Raw genomic sequence first — 25,487 nt, forward strand, 5'->3', positions numbered from 1 at the left:
GGGTGAGGGGCCCCAGGGGCAGGCAAAGCCCAGGGAGGGGCTGCATTTGTCGGGGCTGTGAGGCTGTGCGGGGCAGGAGGGTTGCTATAGCCTGCAGCCCAGACACTGTTCACAGCAGAGCCGGGGAAGGGGGTCAAAGGCAGGGGGAGGCTGTCTTGCAGGCACTGGAGAAGAGGAATCGCTGCTTGCTGCCTGGAGACCCTTGCTGTCCAGAGACTCCAGGAGCACGGAGGTGGACACCAGCACCAGGGAGTGTCCACAGACCACGTGCAGGGACACAGACAGTCCCGCTCCCTGAGATACCCCGCCAGGGGCAGTGCACATGGGATCCCCAGTACACCGTGTGCAAGTGAGAGACTGTGTAAATAAGTTCTTGAGGGTTTATTAGTCGGTATATCCATGTGCTTATTTAATGATTATTTGTTATGTTGTAAATAATTAAATCTTGCAATAGTTTGAGAATTGCCTGCGAGGCTGCTTGATTGTAAGGGGAGGCTCTCCGCTCGGGGCACTGCAGCAGCTTCCCAGGGGGCTGGGCAGGGCTACTGGCTACCGGGTACCCCAGGATCCCATTATTCAGGTGAGTGTGCATGTAGTGTCGTGTCCAGGGTTACAAGTGTATGGATAAAACAAGGCCTCTTCTACTTGCATGGTTTGGCAGGAGGATTTGGGAAGCAAACAAAACAAACACCTATCACTGGGTTTCTCAGGGCCTGATCTAAAAGGCAAGTGAAGTCACTGGGAGTCTCTCCATTGCCATGAATAGGCTGTTGATAAGGCTGCCACTCCTACTCCCTCAGGAAGCCTTTCTTGGCTTAAAATGTTTCTTCCAAGAATACTTCTCAAACACACCTAATCTTGATGCCACTATTTTTATCCCAAAGTTAGTGGTGATTTCAACACATTTGGTGCTCCTGAAGTGTTTTTATTTTGTTGAAAAGTTCTTACTCAGAAACAAAGAGCCCTCAGTCTGAGGCTGTTGGAAGTAGCTATATCAAAGTGATCTGTCCTAGGGCAGTTTCTTTTTTGCACGCATGAGTATATTATGTAATGGATTGTATCCCACAGGCTGAGAGCTGTGATTCCAGGAATGCTTCCTGTTTTGTTCTGACTTTTGCTTTCTGCAATCACTACCTTATTTGCTCAAACTGTTTCCCTGTGCCTCATCTTGCCAGTTTGTCCTGCCCAATAATGACACTGACTCTTTAGGGCAATGAACATGCTTCCCTCTATTTGCAGAGTGCTGTGCTAATCAACAGCAATGTAGAAGTGACTTAGTCAGACTGGTAAGATGCATCCACCCCATCTTTCAAGTCCTGTATGGTAGCAGCCTAACCCAGAAGTAACACATCAAGCTAAGCTGTAGGTAGGGCATTTATACACATACATTTTTATGCCCGGACACACTAGAAATCTGGTGTCAGAGCAGACTTGATTATTCGAGTCTGCTCTACACACAAGCTGATGCACATGGTGCTGCATCTCTTGCAGTTGTATAAGTGGCAAAATGTGTGCCAGAGTGAAGAAAATGGCAGTGGCAAGCTTTTGAACTAAAACACCATCTATGTGTTTTAGTTCAAAAGCGGACCACCATCATTTTCTGCACACTGACATGCATTTCACCAGTTATACAACTGCAGGTGATGCAGCGCTGGTCACTTTTCACGTTCACTTGCATATGTAAAAATGCCCCTTCCTCTGCTGTAGCTACACTGCTGGGAGCTTTTGTAGTCAAGTAACTTCAGACTGACGAGCAGCTTCTCTTTTGCACTTACTGCTCCCCTATTGTTACATCCCAACCAGTCACAGAATAGCTGGTAGCAAAGAGATGAAGTGGAGGAGTGGGAGGTGTGTACTACAAGGCTCAGCAGTGAGAAGGTGAGAGAAGGGGGGGTGCAAACTATGCACTTACATGAAGCTCTGAGCAGTGTCCATTGCATTACAGGTATGTGGCATTGTTGGAACAGGAGCTGTTTACACCCCAAAAAGTAAACCCCACTGCCACTCAGAGGCTAAACTGAGGGACAGAACAGCAAGGCAAGAGATGAGGGGAGGGGCAGAATGAAGGGACAGAATGGAAGAATGAAAAAGCAGTGAAAGAGGAAGAGAGAATGGGTGAGAGTTCTGGAGTAGGTTACGGATGGAGGTGTGAGACTTGTGGGGAATGCTGGACATCTTCACTTTCAGGCTTCTCCCCAGAAATTTCCAAAGCTGTAGACTTGATCCCAATATTATCCTTCTTCCCTAACACCTCCCTACCCCTGGGCTTTCTTCCCTCAACAGTCATGCCAGTGATGATATTTGCGTTTTCATAAAAGAGATGAGGAGGATGGAGTTGGGACTTATTTGTTTGGATAATTTAACTTCCCATGGCAAACAAAATGACCTTGTTTCTGGGAAAAAGGAGGTACCCCACAACTCCCACTTCCTAGGAAAAAACTAAAACCAGGGAGAATCATTCTGTATCATTTTATTTTGTTAAAATGTTCTAACATATAAGAGTCTTGCAGGAATTTGAATAAATAAGGGAAATTAGAGAACAACAGTTTCCATCATACTGTACATTGCCAACAAAACTAAAGCTGCTTGTTGCAGCTGTTTGCTTTATAGATCAGTATCTCTAACATGGAAAAATATGTTTGTTTTCTTTGGTATGAACGAGTGATATTTGAAACTACGGTGCAGTGCTGCAGAATCAGCAGTCTGGAATTGCAGGGTGTGTTAGAGATGATCAAAATAGTAGGAACAGCAACATTTCATCAATTTATCAATGATGATTAGTGGTATAGAGTGCTTTTCAAAGCTCATTGCAAGCCACCAATAAAGTCTTACAGACCTCTATTTATGCCCATTTAACAGATAAGTGAGCTTAGGCATTCAAATGACTTTTTCAAAGGCACAGTGAAAAGAGCTGAGCCTAAGCCAAAAACCTGAAATCCTCAAACCCCAAACTTTGGAAGATTTAGAATCCTGATAAAAACTTTGAGGCCTGGGTTCAGTGACAGTAAAGAATAGAGTTCAGTTTTATAACAAACAGTCTCTGCTCTGACCTCTACATACCTCGCCTGTTCTATATTTATAAATTGTAAATTTTGGACTAGGCCCTTATTAACTGCAGAGCAACTATGCCAGTTTACACTACCTGAGGACCTGCTCCTTAACTCGTCAGAATACAGTGTAGTAATTTGTTTCCTTACCTAATCAAGTTTGATTTTTCTTAGAAACAAAAACACATTGCAAGCACACCCTTGCATCTCAATGTGTTTAGAAACAACTGTGCCATGATCCTTCCTGATTAAATGTTTCCAACCATGCCTTCAACCAAGTTTACTAGTTATCGGTTATTATTTTGATTCTTTTATCATTCTATTGATGTGTGGGGTATTTTTAATATTTGTTTCCTAGGTCAATTCTTATGTATCACCAATAATAAGTTTTGCTTTATAATAATAGATTTTGTTTTATACTCTTTATTGCGAAGTGTTAACATAAAAAAAAAAAATGCTTATGCTGTAAGGTCCAGGGTGAGGTTGTCGTGAGCTGAGTTGTTGATAGTCTGTATTTTCTTACCTTTCAGGATGAGTACACAGCGTGTGACCTCAGTCCTGCATTGCTTTTGTAACCCACATTATCACACTGAAGGGTCTAGTTGCTGGGCTACATAAAATATTAAAGGGTCTGCTACAGCTACCAGCCAAGAGATCTGGGCCCCAATCCAGCACAGCACAGGTAAGCTTAACCTTGTGAGTAGTCCCTTTGACTTCACTGTATTTTCTTCCACGTGATATGGAAACATGAGCAAAGGCCTTTTAGGCACTGTGTATATAAATGGTGCGTGGAACTTGGCTGAAATGAGCCCATCCTTGTTCATCTGGCTTGATGTGCCTTGTTCGCTAACCGCTGTGTGCCTACTGAATTTTTGCTACCATGACTTCATCAGTGTTAATGTTTCTTAAGTATAGAGTGTCTATTTAATTATATTGTGCATGAAAGTAAACAACAATTTCAAGCTAGAAAAATGAGCAAAAATAAAACATTAGGTAGCCAGCTATCATTAGCCAGAGAGTGGGATCATTTCTGTCAGTGTTGTGCAGAGGATGAAAGGGCTATCAAATGAGATCTGGCATTAGTGTTGATTGCACCAAAGAAATGCATCTTTTCAAACATGGTATCTGAGGTAAGATAAGAGTTTCACTAAGCTTAATTAGAAAGAGAATGTTACTTTTTTTTCCTTGGAGTACTGGAAATCAGGAGCATAATCCTCCATAGCTCATAATCTCATTGGTGATCCAAAGAGCTGAAAGCATTTAAAAAGCAATCATTAGCAAATTAGCTGCCAGAACTTTGCACAGCTGTATGTACTGGATCTCCTGCCTTTATAGAGATGCTTTGTGCCACTGGCTCAGCCAGACAGTTGAGGATTCTCCCAGTTTGGGGAAATCCTTGTGTGGTGTAGAATGGCTGTCACACCAGTTCTTTATGCCACTTTTCATCCTAGAGCCATGGCTGAAAGAACGGGATGCAGCCAATTCATACTGCCATAGTCCCCAACCACTTGGGGCACAGGCATCTGATGGGAAAGCTCCTTTGACTTGTGCTAAGAAGGCCATTTCTCTTGGCCCCATGATTATAAGCAGAAAGGGGATTGTAAAGGTCCATTTACCCTCCTAAACTTCATTGAGCACATGGACTGGGCTCATTATGCCTGATCTAGTAGTTTTCAGCACAACCAAATCTTTGACAAGAAAGTATTTTTTTGTGTAACAACTATGGGATTGTTCCTTCACTGTTTTAAAAATAAAGCACAGTTGTATTATTATTTATTTAGTTATTTACAGATGTTTAATGATATCACAAGGAACTTGTCATTCAGATACTTTACACACATATTTAAATATTGATTTTAAATAAAAATGATTAAAATTGGACCCAAGTTGCCAGGTATACAGTCCGATTGTTTTAAATGACCTGATCGTGAGAGCTTTGCCTGGAGAATGATTTTTTGCTTAGCAAGGAATAAATGGTTTGGAGTTTATTCTGATATTTGGAACTGGGAAACTGTATCTTATGAACTCAGGAGAACACCTTTGATGACTTGTGTTATTTAATGATTGAAAGCAGGATGACACCTGCTAGTATTTCCTGTCTTCTATTTTCTGTGCTTAAAAGGGGTGTGGAATTTAGAAAAGAATATATTTAATGTGCTGTGGCAAGTTCTGTTTCTGCTGAATTAAAGCAACAACTCATTACAGACATTTCCCAGTTGCAGTAAAATCCAGGTCCGAGATTATCAGAGGAAAAGGATTGCTTCCATACATTTCCCTCACAAACTCTTGTGCATGTTGAAAACCAAAGCCTATGATTGCTTCCAGTGAACTGGTATTATTTTTCTCAATCTATATGAAATAATCTCCTGTATAGCAACTTTTTGTACCTTTCACACAAATGGGCAGCTCTTACTTTGGTTTCACCTGTCTTTTGCCTTTCAGAAAACACCTTGTTGAGGTCCATGCTTTGAATCTGGCAGGTTAATTGCCCTCTGAACTAGACCTAAATAGAGCTTTCAAGTTTTAGTGCCTATTTGGTTCCAGAAATGGAAGGGGCCTTATTAGGGAATATGATTGCTCTTTTTAAGTACATTGAGGGCTAAACATCTGGCATGGAAAAAGACTATTTAAAGAAAAGAACAAAGTTGGCAAAAGAACAATTGGGCCTGTGTTATATTCATTCATAGTGACATAAAACTGGTGCATGTCTACACGCTAAATTTACTGTGTCACATAGAGGTACCTGAGCCATGCTGCACTGCTCTGCACAGGATCTCTCTTGAACTGGAAGTAACAAAGCTGTGTCCATATAATGCAGCAGGTGGACTACCTAGCACAGGAGCTGGGTAACTGGTGCTGTCACTCAGGCTGATTGGCCTGCTGCAGTGCTGTGGAAGTACAGCTGCACTGCTTCTGGTTCACAAGGCAGGTTGTGGAATAGCACTGATGGTTTGAGGATGCCACTGCTCAGTACAGTACATTTGCAATGTAGACCTAGAGTAAGAGACACAGAAAGTGACTCCAGGTCACTGCTTCTGGCTAGCATCCTGTTTTTACTAGCAACAGAAAATATCATGTAAAAGCCTACTACTAAACCAACTGTTTGGTTTGCCCTATCCTTTATGGATCTCTGTTGAGGTGAGCAGTCTAAATCAAAACAGCACAGAATACAAAAGAGTTTTGAATCAATTTAAACTGAAAATTAGAAGAAGGTTTTAACCACTAGAGAAGTGAGATTTGGATACAGTCTGTAGGAGGAGCATGAGTGAAGAACCTAACCAGTTTTGAGATGGAGCTTGATTAGTGCATGACTGGAATGATGTGATGTTGTGCCTGTGATGATGAGAGGCTGGACTTGATAACCCAGGAAATCCCGTTCAGTCCCATTTTCATATATTCCTGTTTACTGGTCTGGTTACAATATGGGCAAAATCTGATAAAATTTTATCCCAAGGTGGCAACATTTAATGGGAAGAGCTTCTCTGGGAGATGATCTGTCATTTGGGGTCAAATAATCTAGGCTAAATTAAAGTCTATTGTAGCTAGTGGCACATGAGAGAGGGATGTGGCTAGCATTCACATCTGGTCACCTCTGCATCCATAGCTTGAATAACTCATTACCCATTTACAACTGGGCCAACCAGAGACATTCTTTAGCACAAGTCTGTAGTTTTCTGCTGAAGAATGTGTGCCTCTGGAGCTGTAGAAAGGAGCCTTTGGCTAATTGGTACACAATCAGGAGTACTGCTATGTATGACTAATAGCATGTTATTACTTGATTGTATACAATTATTCTGCAAAACTTCCATTCCATTTTGTAAATAATTAGAATATGAATGGGATGAATCATGCTCAGTGAAACCGGGGGAAGGACTTCAAGACCTTAAACTTATGGTCTACTCTGTGCAAATAGGCAGCTACACTGACTATGGAAGTTTACCACTTACCTCAAGTCTTGTCTTGCATTATTCTGTATTCATATCCCTTTACTGTTCAGTTGATTTCCTTTTCTTTGAAGAGTGTTTGTGGAAGGGCTGCTCTTCAAAGTAATTTCATGTGAGAACACATGGGAACAAAAATAATCTTGCTTTGCTGTTTGTTGTTTCATTTTTCTGCTGTTGAAATAGTTTCAGTTATCTTTTTAGGGAGCAGAAACAACAGCACATCATGTAGCTGATCAGTCACCTACCATGAACAATGAATAACAAGCAGTAACTGTGAACAGTCTGCAAATAACTCAGACTGCAAATTGTTGCTCAGAAGTGTCTGTATAAGAGTTAGGCAAAACAACTAAATGTGCAGAAATTAGGAGAAATTGGCAAAGGATTCTCAAACCAAAAACATGGAGAGAGGTTTAATAAGTTGTATTTATACCCAGCAGATCAGTGGTATTCTTAACCCTGTCACCCTTCAAAAAAGGATTTTTGCTATGTGAGAGAACTGTTTGTTTTTATATAGCTTTATGCCTACATTTCCACAGTCCTATATTTCTTCCATATGGACCGATAGGACTATTATAGTCTAACCCACTGGTTAGCAAAATAACTAATTAAATCTGGACTATTCTTTCTTTAAAGTAGGAATAACTGAAGTCTGTTTCATCCCCTCTCATAGTATAAAGATGCTTTTAAGCTAGTTTAAGAACCACTTTAAGGAGAAAAGGAAAAAACAAAGATGCAATCTTGGAGTGACATCTTATAATGAGACCTCTTCAGCCTTTCCAAACTCTCTCATTAACTTGCACCAAATGCAGACTTCAGAACAACAAAAGGATTTTCTCCCATAGTCTGTAATGGTCTATGCTTAGAATATACCACATTGTCTCATTCTTTTTTGGCCTGTTCCCAAAGCAGCTTCTCTTGGCATGCTACAATCGATGGGAGTAGATATTGTAGGAAGAACAAAGTACAATTTTTTCCAAGGGAAATAATAAATCCTCTGTGAGATTTCAAAGCAAAACTACACAATCAGCAAATGATTTTTAAGAACACAGATTCTATTTTAGAGTGCTTAATGTCTAAACTTTAAAGACATCACAAAGTGTTTCCAAGTGTTTTGTTCCCTTTGTTTTTTTCTCTTATTTTCGTATTTATTAAATTCAAAGCCTTTCATCCCCTACACTAAATATATGGCAACATTACATCAGAGCCCAGTCAAATTGCCAATGTATTACACTCATTAGCATAAACAATAACTCTCCTCCCACTGCGGCAGCATTTTCATCACATCACCCTTCCACGTCTTCAGAGTTTTTCTCTCCATAATGAACACTATGATGGGAGAGATCAGATGGAAAGGAAACTCTTTGTTAAAAAGAAAACCAACTACTTTTTGACTGGGCTGCCAATATAATAAATGGAAAGCCATTTACAATCAATCTTACCCAAAAGTGGAAGAAAGGTACAGGAAGACAAAAGGTTATCTTTATAACAACAATTTGTGTCCCAGTAAGAAAATGTAATGGGCTAGGACAAATAGAAAGGTTTATGCTTGCTTTAGGGCCTGATCCAGCCTCCACTGAACTCAGTGGAAGAATTTATGCCAATTTATAGATTTCAGTGGGCATCAAATCTGGTCCTTAATAATGTTCCAGTGGGACTTTCCTTTACTCTGTACAGAATATAGTAAATGATGGTAATGAAAAGGTGGCAGTATGTCAAAATAGGTCAGGTATGTGGTGGGTAGATGACAGTTTACGGATATTTACATCTTCCCAGGATTATGCAAAGCCTATCTATGCTAAAACCTCATGTTGGGGTCATTGTGGTGTTTCAAATGAGTTGTGTTGAAATAGGCTGGAGTATGCATACACTTTCCCAGGACATTCTTTTCTGAGTCAATGATGGTTTAAGATGCTGTTTAGAGGTGTGGATAAAATAAAGGGTTGGCAGGGGGCTAAAGGTAAAAGGGACAAGGTGTTGTTGCATGGGGCACTTAGATGTGTTTTATTTAGATTGTAAGCATTACTACGAGTTAGAACTTTTTCAGAGCAGTCACACCGTAAAGCTTACTGCAGTCTGGGCAGGGCTGGAGCTGGGTGTGTGGTCAATAAGCACTTGTTTGTCTGTCCCAGCCCTGGCACCCCACCAGAGGTGGTGAGGAGCGCTCATATTATTTCTGTGGAGCAGGTCCATGATAGCTAAACACGTGTTTTTACCATTTGGAGATACTGCTCTTGCAAAAAGTACTGACTTTGCTACAATATATTGGGACTTAAGAATGTGTTTTACTGCTTGCATGTGGAGATGTCGGTGTATCCGTCCTAAATATAACGTGCAACAAGGCCCATAGACTCTATTGTTTCATGGCTCCCTGGGGAGAAGGAGAACCTAGATCTCTAGGGACTGATTTCTATGTGGACCTTGAGTTTTATGGTTTCAGACTGCGTTCCATATTCTGCTCATCTTAGTTGCCTTCCACAGGAAGAACACTATCTTGCTTGAAAGGCTTCTACTGACTACTGCTACACCTAGCAGTGTAGTCTGCCTGGGTGTGTTCATGCCAATTGCACTGAACCAAGGATCACTAATAACTTCAAGTCACTATAATAAATATAAAACAGTTGCTAGGGATTTTCCTCAAGAATCTGTTTCTAGAAAACCTGAAGTGTCATCTAGAAACATGGAAGGCAGTCTGAGCAGGGATCCTATAATTCCATTTGCCACAGAAAAAAACATGGAACTTGCGTTTTTACCGAGAATCTTTAGAATTGCTGGAAATAAAACAAATTACTGAAAATAAAATGCTGGGTCCCTAGTGGTAGCCAGCAGTTTTCACAGCTGCTGCAGCAGCCTACCAGGGGGAGAAGCTGCCAGCACACAAAAAAACATCCAAGCTAGCAGCCATCCCTTCCTCCCTCTGTCACTGTATGGCCGAGAGTGCTACCTGTCATATAGCCCTGTCCCTTTTGGCCAAATAGCGGTGAGAAGTGGGGCTGTCTGAAGAGCCGCCTTCCTAGCCAATCAATGACGAGGGACAGAGCCACTGCTGGGCCCCCTTGGCCAATCAACATTGGCGGGGGTGGGTCATCATGGAAAAACACAGGTTTTTATGATTTTTTTATTGAAAAATATTTTTATCGCAAAAGGCTAGGATCTTTGGTCATGAACATCATTTTCTCTGGATACTTTGGTATGTATGAAGAGTAAAAATAGTCAAAGTAATGGATACCAATTACCTACTTCCATTCCAAGATGTTGCATTGATCAAACACTTGCTCTCAATGGTAATTATCTTCTTCTTTTACAGTTAAAAAAAAAGCAGTTTTAAGGGCCCACGTAAACATATGAAAATGGCATGTTAAACAATATCACACAACACAACTTGATGTTTTTAACCGGAGGGCATATTCCATTAGTAATAGTCAATGGAACAGATCTAATAGAACAGATTGTATTCGGGAGCAGGCACAATGCATTTTTAAGGTAGAGATAGGGTGGAGTGGGGGAGATGTAGGGATTTTTGTTTAAATAGAAATATAAATAGGTTTTAATTTTTCATATTTAGGATTCCTTTTCCTATTACGTAGGGGCTATAAAACCCATCAGAAATTAAAATATCAATGGAGGAACAAGAAATCACATACACATAGAAACCACTTGAGTGGCTGTGCCTGTGGTCGTCAGGCACAAAAGCTTTGCTCCATGTAAAAAAGAATGGCTGTGCCACTTCATTTTCTCTTTGTGCTGCATAATTTACAGGAAAACAATGTGTTTGAATTGTTTGCTGGAGAGTTTTATTATATTTTACCAGCGCTAGCTTTTGTATCTTTCCACCTGTAAAGCCAGGCTGTTATAGTTCACACTATATTTCTGATAGGGCAGAGCTATTAATGCCAATGTCCCTACTAACTCCAACAGATAATATTGGATTTAGCTTTCTAACTTACACATAGACTTTCAGAAGGGTACTGTATTCATCTTTACTTGTTGCTGTAAACTGTTGGGTAGGGTTTCTGTCTCTGGACTAGCTGAGGTGTCTGAGAGGAGGCTGCATGTGTGTGGTATGCAAAATGATCTCTCTAGATCCCCATACCCACCTCTTGGAGTGTTGAGAGGCTTAATTAGTTACAGTTTGCAATGTGCTTTGACAGTCTGTGATCAAAGGCACTACAGAAGTGCAAATTCTTGCTATCCCATTGATCATAAACTAATGATAGTGTTGTAACACCAAAATGCTGGACTTACAGAGCAAAGATGGATGGGAACCTTCTATCTGCAGTATTAAAGTTATACAAAAAATCATTAGAAAGTCTCTGATAAATATGACTGAATATGGCCATGTGTATTTGCAGTTGCACACAGATCCTGGAGAAAGATTTAATAGAGTACAGAGCTATCAGGTTCATTTCCAATTTTCCGCCAGACTGTAATGAAATGCCACAATGCCTCCAACCAAACCTCTCATTAGTTTCCTTATTAGTTTTCACTCTAGTAAATAAACTAATGGCGGTACTAGCAGTTAATAATAGGCAATCAGGTTTTCTTTCATGCCCGTCACTTTTTCCCTGCTTTTTACAAAAAACCAGTGTGTGGAAAAAATGTAAAAAAAGAAAAAAAAAAAGAAGCCCTGCCTTTTTATCCTACTAAATCTTCTATTAAATCCTTTACTTCATGGTTGGAATGCTTTTGTGGCTGTCGTTGATCCAGAAACATGCTTTCTATGAAGTATACTTCACTCTGTAGAAAGGCACTCTGGCCTGGTATTATTAAGGCTAATAGCCTCAAAATTTCTTAAGGCTAAAAGGCCTCCAGAATTTTCTTACTTAACTGAAGGTGTCCAATGACAAAAAATGGCAGTGAGAAAAAGGTACTGTAGGAGTTTGTTAACTCCTAAGCCTCTTGATAGGTATGATAGACATGCTTAAGCCAAAATGTGTCAGTACAGAAAGCTCCAATCTGTAAAAAGTGTAACAGGTTAAAGTATGCCACACAGAAACACGTCAAATAAACTCCACTGAATAAAAATGAGATGAATTGAATGATTGTTTGGTGGCTAGAGCAAGGGCTGAAATTATATATGTTGTATTTCTAATTAACTAGAGCAAAATTTTTAAGACTCCTAAGTCTTATCTTCAAAAGTAACTTTTAGGCAATTGGAAGACTAAGAATATATCTATAGCTATATCTCAGACTGCTCCTTCTCAGTAGATAAATTAGCCTACACTAAATGCCAGGCTGCTGTGGCTAGTCTACTACTTCTACCTGAGTTATCAAATGCTAGCTTTTGTATGTCTACAGTGCACTGTAGTCTGTGAGATATATGCAGTAAGCATCTCATGTAGATGCACCCACTGACTTCTGAAAATGAGACTTAAGCTCTTAAACCATCAAAGCAACTGTGATTGGAGTAACATACTAAAACTGGTACCTTCAAAACTCTAGGCCAAAGGCTCCCAATTTTGTTTTCAGAAGTGAATAGACATTTCAAGCCAGATTTTGTATTTAAAGACATAAAAACAGATTAGTGCCTAGTGCAATTGATTGTTTTGAAGGACCTCTGTGCCTAAATCCATTGAAATCAACTGCACCTGTAGGTGTCTATATACATTTGTAAAGCTCTTTTTTCTGAGTGTATCTTTTTTTTGTAAGTGTATAGGCATTTGTTCTCTCAGGAGGAACTCTCCTGGGAGCAACCTCTATTGGGTTGGAGATGGGTATTTTTTCTCTCTCCATTTTTTTTTGCTTCTGGCTAAACAGCTTCAATGTGTGGCCATTTGTTCTCCCAGATGAGCGGTGATTCTCTTGGTACAAACATAATGCCAGTTTGTGGCCTATGTCTCTTTCTTTGCTTACATGGCAAATATTTTTATTGTGCTTCATACAGTGCCTCCCACCCCTGCACACTAACGGTTCATAACGCATGCATAATGAACGTGTATTTTTTAAATTTTGATTGGTTTTGAATTCCAAATTATTTTCCAACATTCTCCCTTAGATAATAAATTTGGGATTATCCTATTAAAATATTTACTGTTATAATGAAAAACATAGGTAATACATTTAAAACTAAAAAGCAGGTAAGAAGTGTAGTGATCACTGGATTCAATAACCAGGAGGTAAGCCTCTAAAGATCCTTTGGCCGCATCTGCACTTACAGGCATGTGCGGTTTCTGGCACCACAAACCTCTTTGTGGAAACCACATGCTTTGCATGTTAAACCGCATGTGGCATTGCTAATTTGCAGTGCAGGGGCAACATTTAATAAAACCCCAGAAAAAATGCAGAGCAAAACATGCAAAAATAGTGTGCACTAGGACAAACACCCACAGTGAGGCATGTGGAGACAGGGGCTGCCTGCTGCTCTGTCTCGAGGCACATTGCTTGAGGACTGCCTGTATGAGGGCTGCCCACTGCTTGAGGGCTGCCTGCTCTTCTGTCTTGACGCACACTGCAACCCTGCCAGAGCTCTGCTCTTGAGCTGGCTGGGGTACAGCATGTCTCAGCTCAGGGGCTCTGCAGTGCATTAAAATGAGGGATCAGGTAGTGACGTGCTGCCTGCTACCCTGTCTCCATGTGCTACTCCCCGGCTGGCTGGGGGGGCAGGTTGCCTTTGCACGGGGGTGACCTGCTGGCTAGCCCTGCACTGAGGCATCCTGTGCCCCAGCGAGCCCGGCCCCCCCGCAGCACATGGAGTCCAGTCGGAGCAGCACACCAGGAGCCAGGAGGAGCTGGGCATGGGCAGTTTGCCTACAGTGAGACAACATGTCCTGCAATAAAGCGCATGTGCAGAGGCATGCACTGCAGCACGAAGTAGTAGCTAGCTGCTGTCTGAGAGATCATCTCCCAGTTCCCAACTCCCTTGATCTCCTGTTAGGAAGCATCTTTAAATTGTGTCTTCCATCACTACAGAAGTGCAGGAGAGATGCAAAAAGAACCTTCATAAGTTTTGCCCAGGTCCCTAAATCCATGGTAAACAGGGCAGAGAGATACTTTCTTTTGAAACCTGCTGTCTTCCCATTCACCTCATCACTCAGCTGCTTCCATCATCTTTTGATTGGTTTCTCTCCCCTTTGACCTTGGAATGGTCAACTATTCTCTCTTCTGTAAGCAGTTGTATGTTCTGCGCTCAATCCCTCATTAAAATCCACTGCTTCCTGGAGTATTTTCAACATATTATTCTTTACCAGAGATATTTCCTTGCTGTGTTTTCCCTGTGGTGTTCTGTTCCAGGTCTTGTCTGATCCTAGGCAATGATCATTGAAAGGGATCTGACTGAATGGATCTTAACACCTGTGTGGAGTACCTTTTGAAGTTGATGGGATATCCAGTTAGGCTATCGGTCCTGAATAGAATCCCCCTCCTCCCCCCTCAGCCCCTTTGGAGGACTGGGGCACTAGGTGGACCTTCCCTGTGCCCCACTTTGGAGGATTGGGGCCTTGTGTCAGGAGAATTTAGAGCAATGAATGGCCCTGATTTTGATCTCACTTTCGTTAGCATGAAAGTCAGAAATACCTGTATGAAGTCTGATGACTAACACATGTGGTGCGAGAATGTGATCTATTGTGTTCTTTTCTGGTCATAAATTGCTATGAGAAGATGACTCATTTTCCGTTTGATTTTTAAGATTAAATAATAGCCACAATCTTATTCAACATTCAAATAATGATTTTTTTCTTAAGATATTATCTCTGTGGAAGATACTCAAGTTCTATCAATGGAAAATGGAGATTTTAAAGGCGTTAGAAATAAGTGCTAGTTCTTAATAGTACCATGATTATCCACATCCAGCTGTAATTGGAAAAAATCACTACCTTGGCAAAATCAGGAGACATATTGTCTAGCATGTTCATTCATTTTTCTGGCTCAGAAACCTGCTACATGAATCAATGGTTAGCAAATATTATTATCTACTAATAATTCCATCTCAAATTAGTAAGAGCTTTGGGTATGCAAAGAGTACAGGGTTGAGCCCTCTGTGTGTAAACTGAATTTGAAGTACAGATAACCTTACTTCACCTATAAATTCATTTTCAAACAACTGTCTGAATCTTTTATTTAACTCTTAAGATGGATTGCAGTTATACCAAACTTTCAGTCCTGATAGTTTGTGCTATCAGTCCAAGACTGATATAGCCTTGTTGTATTGATTTCATATTACTTCATGATATCATTGTTCCCATTTGTTAAGACTATGATTTCTTGATTCAGTACATGCGGAGAAAAGCAAACACTTTTGACTCTTTAAGGTTTGTGAGACACATAACAGTTGTTGACTAAAAGACATCTATCCCCGCATTGAAAACAGCCACTTTGTTACAGGATGTTATGTTATAGGACTCTATTTTTAAAGTGCTCTTTGTACCTGCTCTATAGGGAGGAGTCTGCTGCAGAAATCCTGATTCTATAGTGGTCAATGGGATCTGATTTTCCCTCCTTAAGTGGGTTGTGCCGGACAAGGGCTATCATGAAGCATTTTGCAGAGTTTTTCCTCTGTTTGACTAACAGCAAACCCATGGGATTTGGATAACTACATTGGCAATCCCTTGCAGTCAAAGATGATTGTATTGCTTTCCATGAGTGCTTTATCTGTGAGTCTGAAGATGGCTGATGAGGCCAGTCCAGGACCAACACACTCTGTTGCAACTGGGGCATGTGTTTCCATGTGGGGTGGGTGACTCTGAATTCTTAACTTGGTCCACAACATGCTGTTTCTGATGATCATGCTTTTCCATCTCTTGCTGTTATTGTAAGATTTCACAATACTGAGATCTTTGCAGCAGACTCTTTCTCCATTTGGGGCAATAGTTTTCCACGAGTTGATGCTATGTTACATTTTTTCAAGTTAGCCTTGAGGATATCCTTGAAGTGCTTTCTTTGCCCTCCTCTTGAGCATACACTTTGACTGAGTTGGGAGAATAAAACTTCCTTCGGGAGTCTGGAGTCAGATATCCAGATGACCTTGCCAGCCCAGAAAAGTTGATGTTGGATGATCATTGCCTCAATGCTCATGGTGTTTGCTTGCAAGAGGATGCTAATGTTGGTACCTCTGTCTTCCCATTTCATTTGAATGATTCTCCACAGGCAGCATTGACGGTTTTTCTCCAGCAACTTGAGGTGTCTCTTATACATTGTCCATGTCTCAGATCTGTATAGTAAAGTGGGGATTGCAACTGCTTGATAAACCACGATCTTGGTTTTGGATCTCATGTCATGATCTTCAAACACTCGTTTCCTCAGGCATCCAAAGGCTCCTTTTGCACGTTTAAGGTAATGTTGGATTTCTTTGTTGATGTCACCTTTCTGTGAGAGAGAGCTTCCAAAGTACTGGAAATACTCAACATTGTCCAGTCTCACCATAAATCTGAATTACTGGAGCTGGGGACTGCTCATTAAAAGACTGTTAAGTGTAAATCCCATTTTCTTGTATGCCTTGGTAAAGACATCATCAATCACCTGAAGGTCTGCTTTTGAGTGAGCACAAACTACAGTATCATCAGAGTACTGGAGCTTGATGATTGAGGTCAGGGTGGTCTTGGCTTGGGCTCAGAGTCATCTGAGATTAAACAGTTTACCATCCATTTGGTAGTTTACCTCCAGTCTGACTGGAAGCTTGTTAGTGGTCAGATGTAGCATTGCAATAAGGAATATTGAGAAGAGTGTTGGAGCAATGACTCAGCCTTGCTTAACTCCCATCTTAACCTCAAAGAGATCTGTGATAGCTCACATACCATCATGGAGCAGGCATAGAATGATGACAAATTTTGGTGGGCAGCCATACTTCAGAAGGATCCTCCACAGTGCTTCTCGGTAGACGGAGTCAAAAGCTTTGGATAACTACCTGTATAACTTTTGAATGTGATCTGGCATTGCAGCAATCTAGGCTTTTGCAGATCCCACCAGCCTGGTGGTAAGATCCATGGGCTTGTAATATAAATTCTAGTGGCACACAACAGATTAACATTTGTGGAAAAATATAACTTGGAAAAAGATAATTTTAGTTAGATGGCCAAAATATAATAGACAAGGGAGGTCAGATTTTGGAAAGCAGAGAATTACAATGCTAAAAGAAGTATTTTGTCTATTTACTATGCCTGTTATCTGTGTGGAGTGGGTACCCTTTTCACTAAAATGTGGTTTTATCACACTTTTAAATAACATTAAAATATGTGGTAAGCACAGAAAATTATATGCAGAATTTTTTTGACAGCTGATGCTTACAGGATATTCTGAAAATTGGATCTAGCAGCACTAAGAGCTAAGAAATACTGGTTGTTACTTGTGTGTATAAACTGTACACAACAAAAGAAACTGCTTTCCCGGAACCCAGTGCACTGCCCCATGATAAACTGAATATTCATGAACTAGGAGGTGCTAATGGAGAGGTCAATAGCAAAAGAGATAGAAAAAGAGCATTGAAATAATGGGCAGTGCTGGAAACAATTTTGAATGCTAGCATGTTTTGCGTGGAGCCAAGTAGAAATTGTCTCTGATCTTAAAATCAGGAATTTAAGATTAACTTTGAATTTGTTTGTGGAAGAAATGTTTTGAATAATAAAACACAGAATCAAACTTGTTGTTGCTTTATTTTGAGATATGCTGGCACTATTAGGACATGGTTCTTCAGCTCCTGCTTAATTCACATATTAACAAAATCAGCCCTCCTGGTAATGCATGGAGCAGAGTCTAATTCCTTGGGATGTTTTGGTTAAGGATCTCTTTTCTTCTTACAGGAGTATCTTCTAATATTTCTTTTTTCCTTTAGTGACATCTAACCCTGACTATCTCAAGATTTCAGTTTTCTTATGAAAACATGTGGGTTTATCTAGCAGATTACAGATTAAGTGCTGTGCTGGACAAGCTTCTTAGCTTTTCTTATGCCTCTCTAAACCACTTAGTCACTTATAAAGTGCCTCCCTGCCCTGTCTTCTGCATGTCATTTCTTTTGTTACTCTACTGCTGTAATTTTATCAGTACCTTTTTCTCAGTGGTTTCCACTTGTAAAATGCTAACCCTGAGACAAGTATAAAATATATTCATCTCTTCCTGGAATAGTCATTGTAATTGTTAAATTAAGTTTGTCTTTAATTGCTCTTGGTCTACATACAACTATTTCTGAAGTGATTTATTTGGTGTTTTATGTTGCAGAGGGAGCAGCCCCCCTTGGAACAGGGCTAAATCTACTTGGTAGCTTGTTACATTCATCGGTTATTGTGGTTTACTTGTTAAGCCTCAGAACTGTCTGGCACTTGAGACCCCTTCCAACCCTATGATTCCATAGTCTTCATGGAGTGACTGTGCTGCTATAATTGAGTCATTGGAATTTCTACAAAATTGTCAATAATTTTATTATTAAATTATTAATATTAATTTTTTATTATAAAGTCATTTTATTAATTACCAGCAAATTGCCCGTCAATAGCCCCATGCCCCCCTTTTGCACCCCACTGCTCCTCGTCTGGCCTTGTCCCATCCCCCCCTGCGGCTCTGGGACCAGCCCCGCTCCACCCCACTCCCAGTGCTTAATAATTTAATATTGCATACTTCTGGATTAAGTTTAGAAAAATGTATACTGCATCACATACACCAACACACGCTTTAAGACTTCTTGCTAATTTTATTAGACAGATACCAACTAAGAGAAGTAACTGAGTACAAAGCAAGCTCCTTTCAGTTGCACATTCACCTTGGTACCTCTCTTCACATGCCCAAGATTTTCCTAACTTCAGCAAGGCTGATGACTTTTATGATATCAGTCCTATCTTGTACCTTCTTGCCAGCCTCTTATGGTTCTTCTTACTTCACATGGTGTTCTCCCAGCTTTAATATTCATTGTTACCTCTTCTTCCAAATGAGGAATGGTTGAAGGATTAAGGGGCCCATGACTGCGTTTAATCTATTCAAATGGGGTTGCACCATATGACACTTGAGACCCCTTCCAACCCTATGATTCAATAGTCTTCATGGAGTAACTGTGCTGTTATAACTGAGTCATTGGAATGATCCATATATAAGCTGATTTTCCATTATTGAAATTCTAGTATAAATTTCTCCAATTGTGCTCAATTATTTATCACAATTTCTATAAAAGGAAATAATGAAAAGAGATTCACAAGTGATTCATCTCCTACGTACTGCTAAATGGTCTTTTCTCTCCATGTCACAGAATATGTTTGGACAAACAATGAAAATGAACCATTTACAAACCTATCAACTCTGCAAGGCAGGATGCAGTAGACTAAATAGGAGGAAGGGTTCAATTTATTTACCACTGCAAACAAGTGCTGTCTCAGAGCACCATCTCATGACCTGCAATAGCTCTGCATCAATGTTCCCCTGAGCACCAGGAGTGAATTCACTCGCATTCAGTTTTAATGCCCAATATTCCACCTTTAGGGGTCTAAAACATATGGGTTAACTAGCTTTGCTAGAAGCTTCTGATCCTGTGTTCCCCAGCCTGTAAACTTTATCATCCCAAATCAAGATCTTCCCAGGTCCTGACTCTAATATGAATCCTTCCCAGATTTGGAACCTCCTTTTGAGGGCTTGCCCAGTCAGCTCATCACTCCTGCGATCCTACCCAGATGAGTCAAATAGTTCCAAATGTGGCACCTGTCTGCCCAGGCTGGGAGACCGGCGAGCCTTGCCCTACCCAGTCTACAAGGATCCTACTTCCTGCTTGGTTCCTGTTCCTTAAAGGAACAATGGCCAGAGTTTCTTGCAGCTTTCTCTTCCCAGCCAATAATTATTCCCCAGGACTTCTTTTTCTCCCCGACAGACTACTTCATGTATTATTTTGGCCTTTACCTGCCTGTCCTGGGCTTATGGGAATAGTTTGTGAAACCAGCTATATCATCTCCTCTGACTGTAAGAGGTTGTGCATCAACAGAGTGTTATTTCAACATCTTTTGTTATTTTTCAAGAATTTAAAAATACATTGAAATATAAGAAGATACAAAGAACTTTGGAACAAATTATGATAAAAGATTATGGATAAAAGAATTCAGTTCCGTTTAACAAACTGGGACAGGAGTGTATCACCTAATAAGAAACATAATATTAATGTATACTTCTTTTGAAAGCTAGAAGTCTAGATTATTTTTTTTCATTTATATTATGGCAAAACCTCTGAGCATAATCTGGGTTTCATTTTGCAAGTTGTTGTACAGAAAAGAAACAATCAATTCATAGAATTTCAGGTCCAGCTCTGCAATACTTACTTATGTGAGGAAACAATAGCTACCTCAGGCTTCATATATATAAGATATACTTTCATAGAAATCCTAGATAAGTAGGGGTGGAAGGGACCTTCGTAGGTCATAAAGTCAAAACCCCTGCCTACTACAGGATCATCCCTATCTAAACCATCCTACATGACCTAAATCCATAATCTAACCTCTAATGAAACTACTGTCAACTCTAAAACAACACAAGTCATAACACCCTAACTAACCACAGTTAAAGTGGCAATGAGGGACCATGGCAGCCAGCATTACAGCTGTAGAATTTACTTGCTAGCATACTAAAATATATTTGACTATTTTGTAGAAATATTTAAGGTAGCTTGTGTTCCATTGGTTATAAGACCATTAAAAAAAAGGCAGACTGATTATGATCTCTGTGACATTAGAGTTTGTCAGAAATAACTCAGTTGAGTTCAGTGGACCTTGCAAGACATATAACTATTTTAAGATCAGAATCGGGGCCAGATTATATAACTTTCCACAGAAGAAAGAAAATTCCTGGGTTTATTAACAGCTTCTAACTATGAGCCAATATAGACTTAATACTAATGCTTTTTTGATTAATTGTTGCATATTCTGTTATAAATACTTTCCACCTGACTATATAAAGTAATAAAATGACTTAAATTCTGGGTTGTTTAATTCTACAGATATTATGAACAAAATTCAGTGTTTTATGCTCTTAATTATTATCTCAATATTTGATCTAATCTTACCATTCTTAAGGCCAGGACACTACTTGGCAACTAAGAATGATTAAACTCTGAGTGTGCTATATTAATTTAAGAAGTTCTTCCATGGGTACACTTAAGGATTCACATTAAATCTATTGAGAAGTTGGCTTAAATCAAGTGAGATGGATATAACTATGATCTTCAATAACAGACCTCAGCTGACATTTATAGAAGAGGAAAACACAGGTTTTCATTTAAAATTCCTTACTCTAGCAAAGTTCCCATTACATTTCCCATATAGTAATATAGCAGACAAAGAAGAATGATTTATTCCTAGAAAGAATCTCTTGTGATAAGAAGCAATTGAAAATCATTTGACTATTGGCCTTCGTGAACTGTGACATCAGCTATTTCACTGAGCAGAACCACTGAAATGAGGCAAACCTTCAGTAGCAGATACTTAGGAGTTTTATTAATTACTAGCAAATTGCCTGTCAAGAATGACCGGTGGGGGGAGCGGCAGGGACAGAGCCCTGTGTCTGGCCCCATTCCCCCCTTCTCCCTGCCACTCCTCACCTGGCCCCGCTCTACGCTGTCCCCTGCCACTCTGGGTCTAGCCCCGCACCCCCTGCCCTCCTGCCCGCTGGTTTGGGTCTGAACCTGCTCCCTACCTCCCCCCACCACTTTGGGTCCCGCCCCATGTCCGCCTGTGTCCCTGCTCCCCTCCCTCCCCACTGCCTCCCCTTCCCTGCTGGCTGTTCTGGGGGGCATCTGGGCTGGGTGATGGGGGGGCACTGTCACAATGATCTCCCCCTTTACCCTCAGGCAGGGAGATGGGGGGGAAGCCCTGCTGCTCAGATGGTTGGGACATGTTCCCTGCTACCAAACTTCCCTGGCAGTGGCACAAACTTGGGCCCGGCCACCCAGCCAATCGCCACCCTCCCCCTCAGCGGCACATGCGCAGTTGGCCAGAAGTGTTATGAACAGACAGACATACAGACAGACAGGCTAAACCTTTTATTATAGTAGAATTCTCCTTAGATCTACAAAATTGGTTTCCAAAACATAAACTGGAGCCCAAGGCTAGATGGAAGAAATACATTAGCTGGGAATCGTTGTGTAATAGGAGCCTTCTGGCTTGTTGTTACTTTAAGGATAAGCTTCAGCAGGCTGTGTGGGCTTTGGGAGGACTGGCAGCTAGGATGCAAACTAGCTGCCAATGGGCTAGGTGCCAGCAAGCTGACAGACTAATAGCCACAGGGAAAAGGCTAACCCTGGGAGGGTAATTCACTCAGGGAACAAGAGGCACCATGGTAAGCAGAGCCAGGGCAGACATGTAGGCAGCTTTGGAGCACAGAGCTGCTAGTGACTGAGCTCAGCTTCAGCAGAGTAAAGTAGACTGATCATTAGGGCCAGAGTTGGAAACCCTTTTGTGTGACTAGAGTCATCTGACTGGAAGGGGCAGGACTTAGGAGGTACATAAACCTAGTGCCTGAGACCAGGCAATTAGTCTGGCCCTGCAGGCAGCAAGGAGAAGAGTTCTGCAGCAGAATGGCTATGGGAGAAGGATTGCTTGACATGTGAGCTGCCTTGGGAAATACAAGAGGCTTACAGCCTGCAGGAAACAAGACCCAATGTGAGGACGTTTTTAGTTATAGCCAGTAGGTTTATGTTTCTGGTAAAGCTTTATACTGGTGGACTGGATATGTGGCTGTAGGGGAACATGAGGAGGCCACAGTGGGGCACTCAAAGGGTGCATTAAACCACAACCGTGTGCCAGGAGCACCCAGGTATTTTGATCCCTGCAAGGGTTCTGGGGGGCTCAAGACATGGAGCAGGCTTATGCCAGGTGGTTGAAGCCTAGAGAGGGGCTGAAGCCAGACAGAGCCTAGGGCCCAGTGCCCGAGACGGGTAGAGACAAGGCCCATCACAGTGGGTCTAGACTTAAGGGCTCAGCTACAGGAAAGGAGCCGAAGTTGGAGAGGCTGAGTCCCCAACAAGGGCGTAAAGTGTTGACGTTGTACCGGGGCAAGGTACCACTGTTGGAATGACTAACTGTTAACGCCTTCGAGGCATGGGCATGCCTGGGGGGGGCTGGAGATCATGAGTCACCCATAAGGCAACTGGTGCCCTGGGGGTATGGATGGGCCAGGAAGGCTCACTTAGCCAGAGAGGCTAGATTGGGGCTAGCAGGGTTTGAGAGGGACCTGCTGGATGCAGAACCAAAGCGAGCTCACTTTGGGACTCTGGGCAGCTTACCCTCCCTTTTTGCAATCAAAGCATTCCAACAAAGGCATAGTGCATGGGAAAAAGAGGAGACCCAGGGAGCCAGACACAGGGGCAGGAGCTGCAGGGCTCCCAGGGCGCATTTGGCCACTCCTAGGGGAGCATGCATCTGCTACACCTTGCATAAGGAAATGGAGGCTGTTGGTCCTACAGAAGTCCGGCTATTGGAATAATTACTATGAAAAGTTCAACTCCGGCTGTGATGTAATTATAAACAGGTTACATGCCACCTCTATGTCAAAACCATGCATTCAAAAAGCTGTAAGTAGGACTTTCCTTAAATCAAGAGATGGGCTTAAGAACTGAGAATACAAAAATAAAAAAAATAAAAAAATTGGTGGCTGTTGACCCAAGTGCACTTTAGAGTTTCATCAAACAGAAGCTGATATCAATCTAAGTCACAAGCGCTCAGGCAGTACAGGTGCTTGCAACGCTATAAATGTATGAAGGGACTGACCATAGACGAAGGGGAGAAGCAGCTCTGCTGAACTTCTCTCTCCTGTAGTGGTAGAAGCTTTGCCACATGAATACCATGTTTCTGAGCACAGCAGAGGGTCCAGAATACAGGATTCCCCAAAGACGTTATACAAGTTGAGTTGGACGTTAACGCCGCTCTGATCTGCGTAAAAAATCTTTGGCTTTTATTGCTTGTAGGAATGGAAGGAAGCAGCCTTGATCAGGGGTCAATGGCAGCCTCACTGCCAAGCTAGTCATGCTGCAGGGACAGGTAGAGCTTGAGATGAAGCTTACTGTAGGCCGCCTACAAGTTTATCAGGGGTGACCACCAGCATCTGGGGGAACGTTTGTTCACCAGAGCGCCCCAAGGGATGACGAGGTTGAATGGTCACAAACTACTTCAAGATTGTTTCAGGCTGGACATAAGGAAGAACTTCTTTACTGTCCGAGCCCCCAAGGTCTGGAACAGCCTGCCACCGGAGGTGGTTCAAGCGCCTTCATTGAACACCTTCAAGATGAAACTGGATGCTTATCTTGCTGGGATCCTATGACCCCAGCTGACTTCCTGCCCTTTGGGCGGGGGGCTGGACTCGATGATCTTCCGAGGTCCCTTCCAGCCCTGATGTCTATGAAATCTATGAAATTACTGCAGGCGGGCGGGGGCAGTTTGCCTGCGTGTTCAGCAATGTGGATGGCCGCAGAGATTGGTGAGTGAGGACACACCTCTGCCCTGTTAGTGTCGCCAGTCATCTTGGCTCTCCGCGGAGCATGTGTCACGCTCTCCGTGGGATTACAGGACGTTTGTGTTTCCTCATGTGCAGGTGAGATGAGACTGCAGCTGCTGATATTTTGGGGCTTGGAATATCCTCTCATCTATTTTCTAAATGAAGTAGACAAGAAAACTAGACACAGCCTGTGCTAAATTCAAATCCTAACATCTGATTTATGAACACAGCATAACTCCTCGGTTTGCTCCTCCGAGGGAAACGGACTTTGTTTCTTGGCAAGCACCTCCTGCTGCACTGAAGAAGAGGAAGGGGCTGAGAGTTCACCTTTGAGTTTCTTCCTTCTACTAAGGACACCTTGAGACCAATAGAGGGCAGTAACATGACAAATGAGGGCCGGCTAATGCAGGGGAAACCGTATCCCGTGAGGTGCATCCATCCCTCCCGTCCAGCTAGGCTGGAAGAAAATGCTGTGTAATGAAACCATTGCGGAAGATTTGGAGGGCATGGAGAAAAAAAAGAGGCCAGTTCTTGCCGGTGCTACAGTAACATGGTCAGACTTTATTTTTCAGAGACCCCTGCGTGGAAGTGCGTCCCTTTCGAAAACGTGTAGAAACACAACCTGTCTCTCGTTTATGGCTTTACGTGTTTCAAATGAATATTGTTATTTTTTTAGAGCGAAACCCCACAAACCTCCTGGGCATATATTTTCAATCCTATTTCAAGCGCTCCAGGAACAAAACCCCTGGGTCCTGTGTGGGCCCCCGCACCCCGCCGGATGCTCTCCTGTGTTTCAGCCCAAACCAGCCGCGGCTGGGCTCTCCCGCGCGGGGAGGCGACGGGAGAAGAGCCGCGCAGGAGTCCCGGGCACTCGGAGAAGTGCCGGCACGCGCTGCAGCTGCTCGGGGGCCAGCCCCGGCTCCTTGTGCCGCCGCTCGGAGCCCGGCCCGGGGCCGGCAGCGTACCGGCGTCGGCGGGGAAAAGCGAGCCCTCGGGAGGGGGAAGCAGCGGGTGGGTGTGGAGGCTGCCCGGTGCCACCTCCTCGGCCGGGGGAGGGCAGGGGCAGAAGGGGAAGGAGGAAACTCGCCCCCCCGGCCCGTTCCCACATGGCCACGAG

The 25,487-nt window shown here is 42.2% G+C and overlaps 1 protein-coding gene across 3 annotated transcripts in view; it reads left to right on the forward strand.

The window, feature by feature from the left end:
* The window catches only part of LYPD6 (LY6/PLAUR domain containing 6), a 137,411-nt gene that overhangs the window by 14,735 nt on the left and 97,189 nt on the right, over positions 1-25,487 (forward strand). For 2 of the 3 annotated variants that reach the window (XR_003096325.1, XM_025215974.1), the window contains exon 2: positions 3,578-3,729. The gene's annotated coding sequence lies outside the window, so the exon portion shown is untranslated. Of the gene's footprint in view, positions 1-313; positions 350-3,577; positions 3,730-25,487 lie in introns of those variants that run through there. The other variant, XM_025215975.1, reaches the window with a different exon arrangement.

Source organism: Alligator sinensis, unplaced genomic scaffold (genome assembly GCF_000455745.1).
Source record: "Alligator sinensis unplaced genomic scaffold, ASM45574v1 scaffold810_1, whole genome shotgun sequence".
In the NCBI taxonomy this organism is placed as follows: Eukaryota; Metazoa; Chordata; order Crocodylia; family Alligatoridae; genus Alligator; species Alligator sinensis.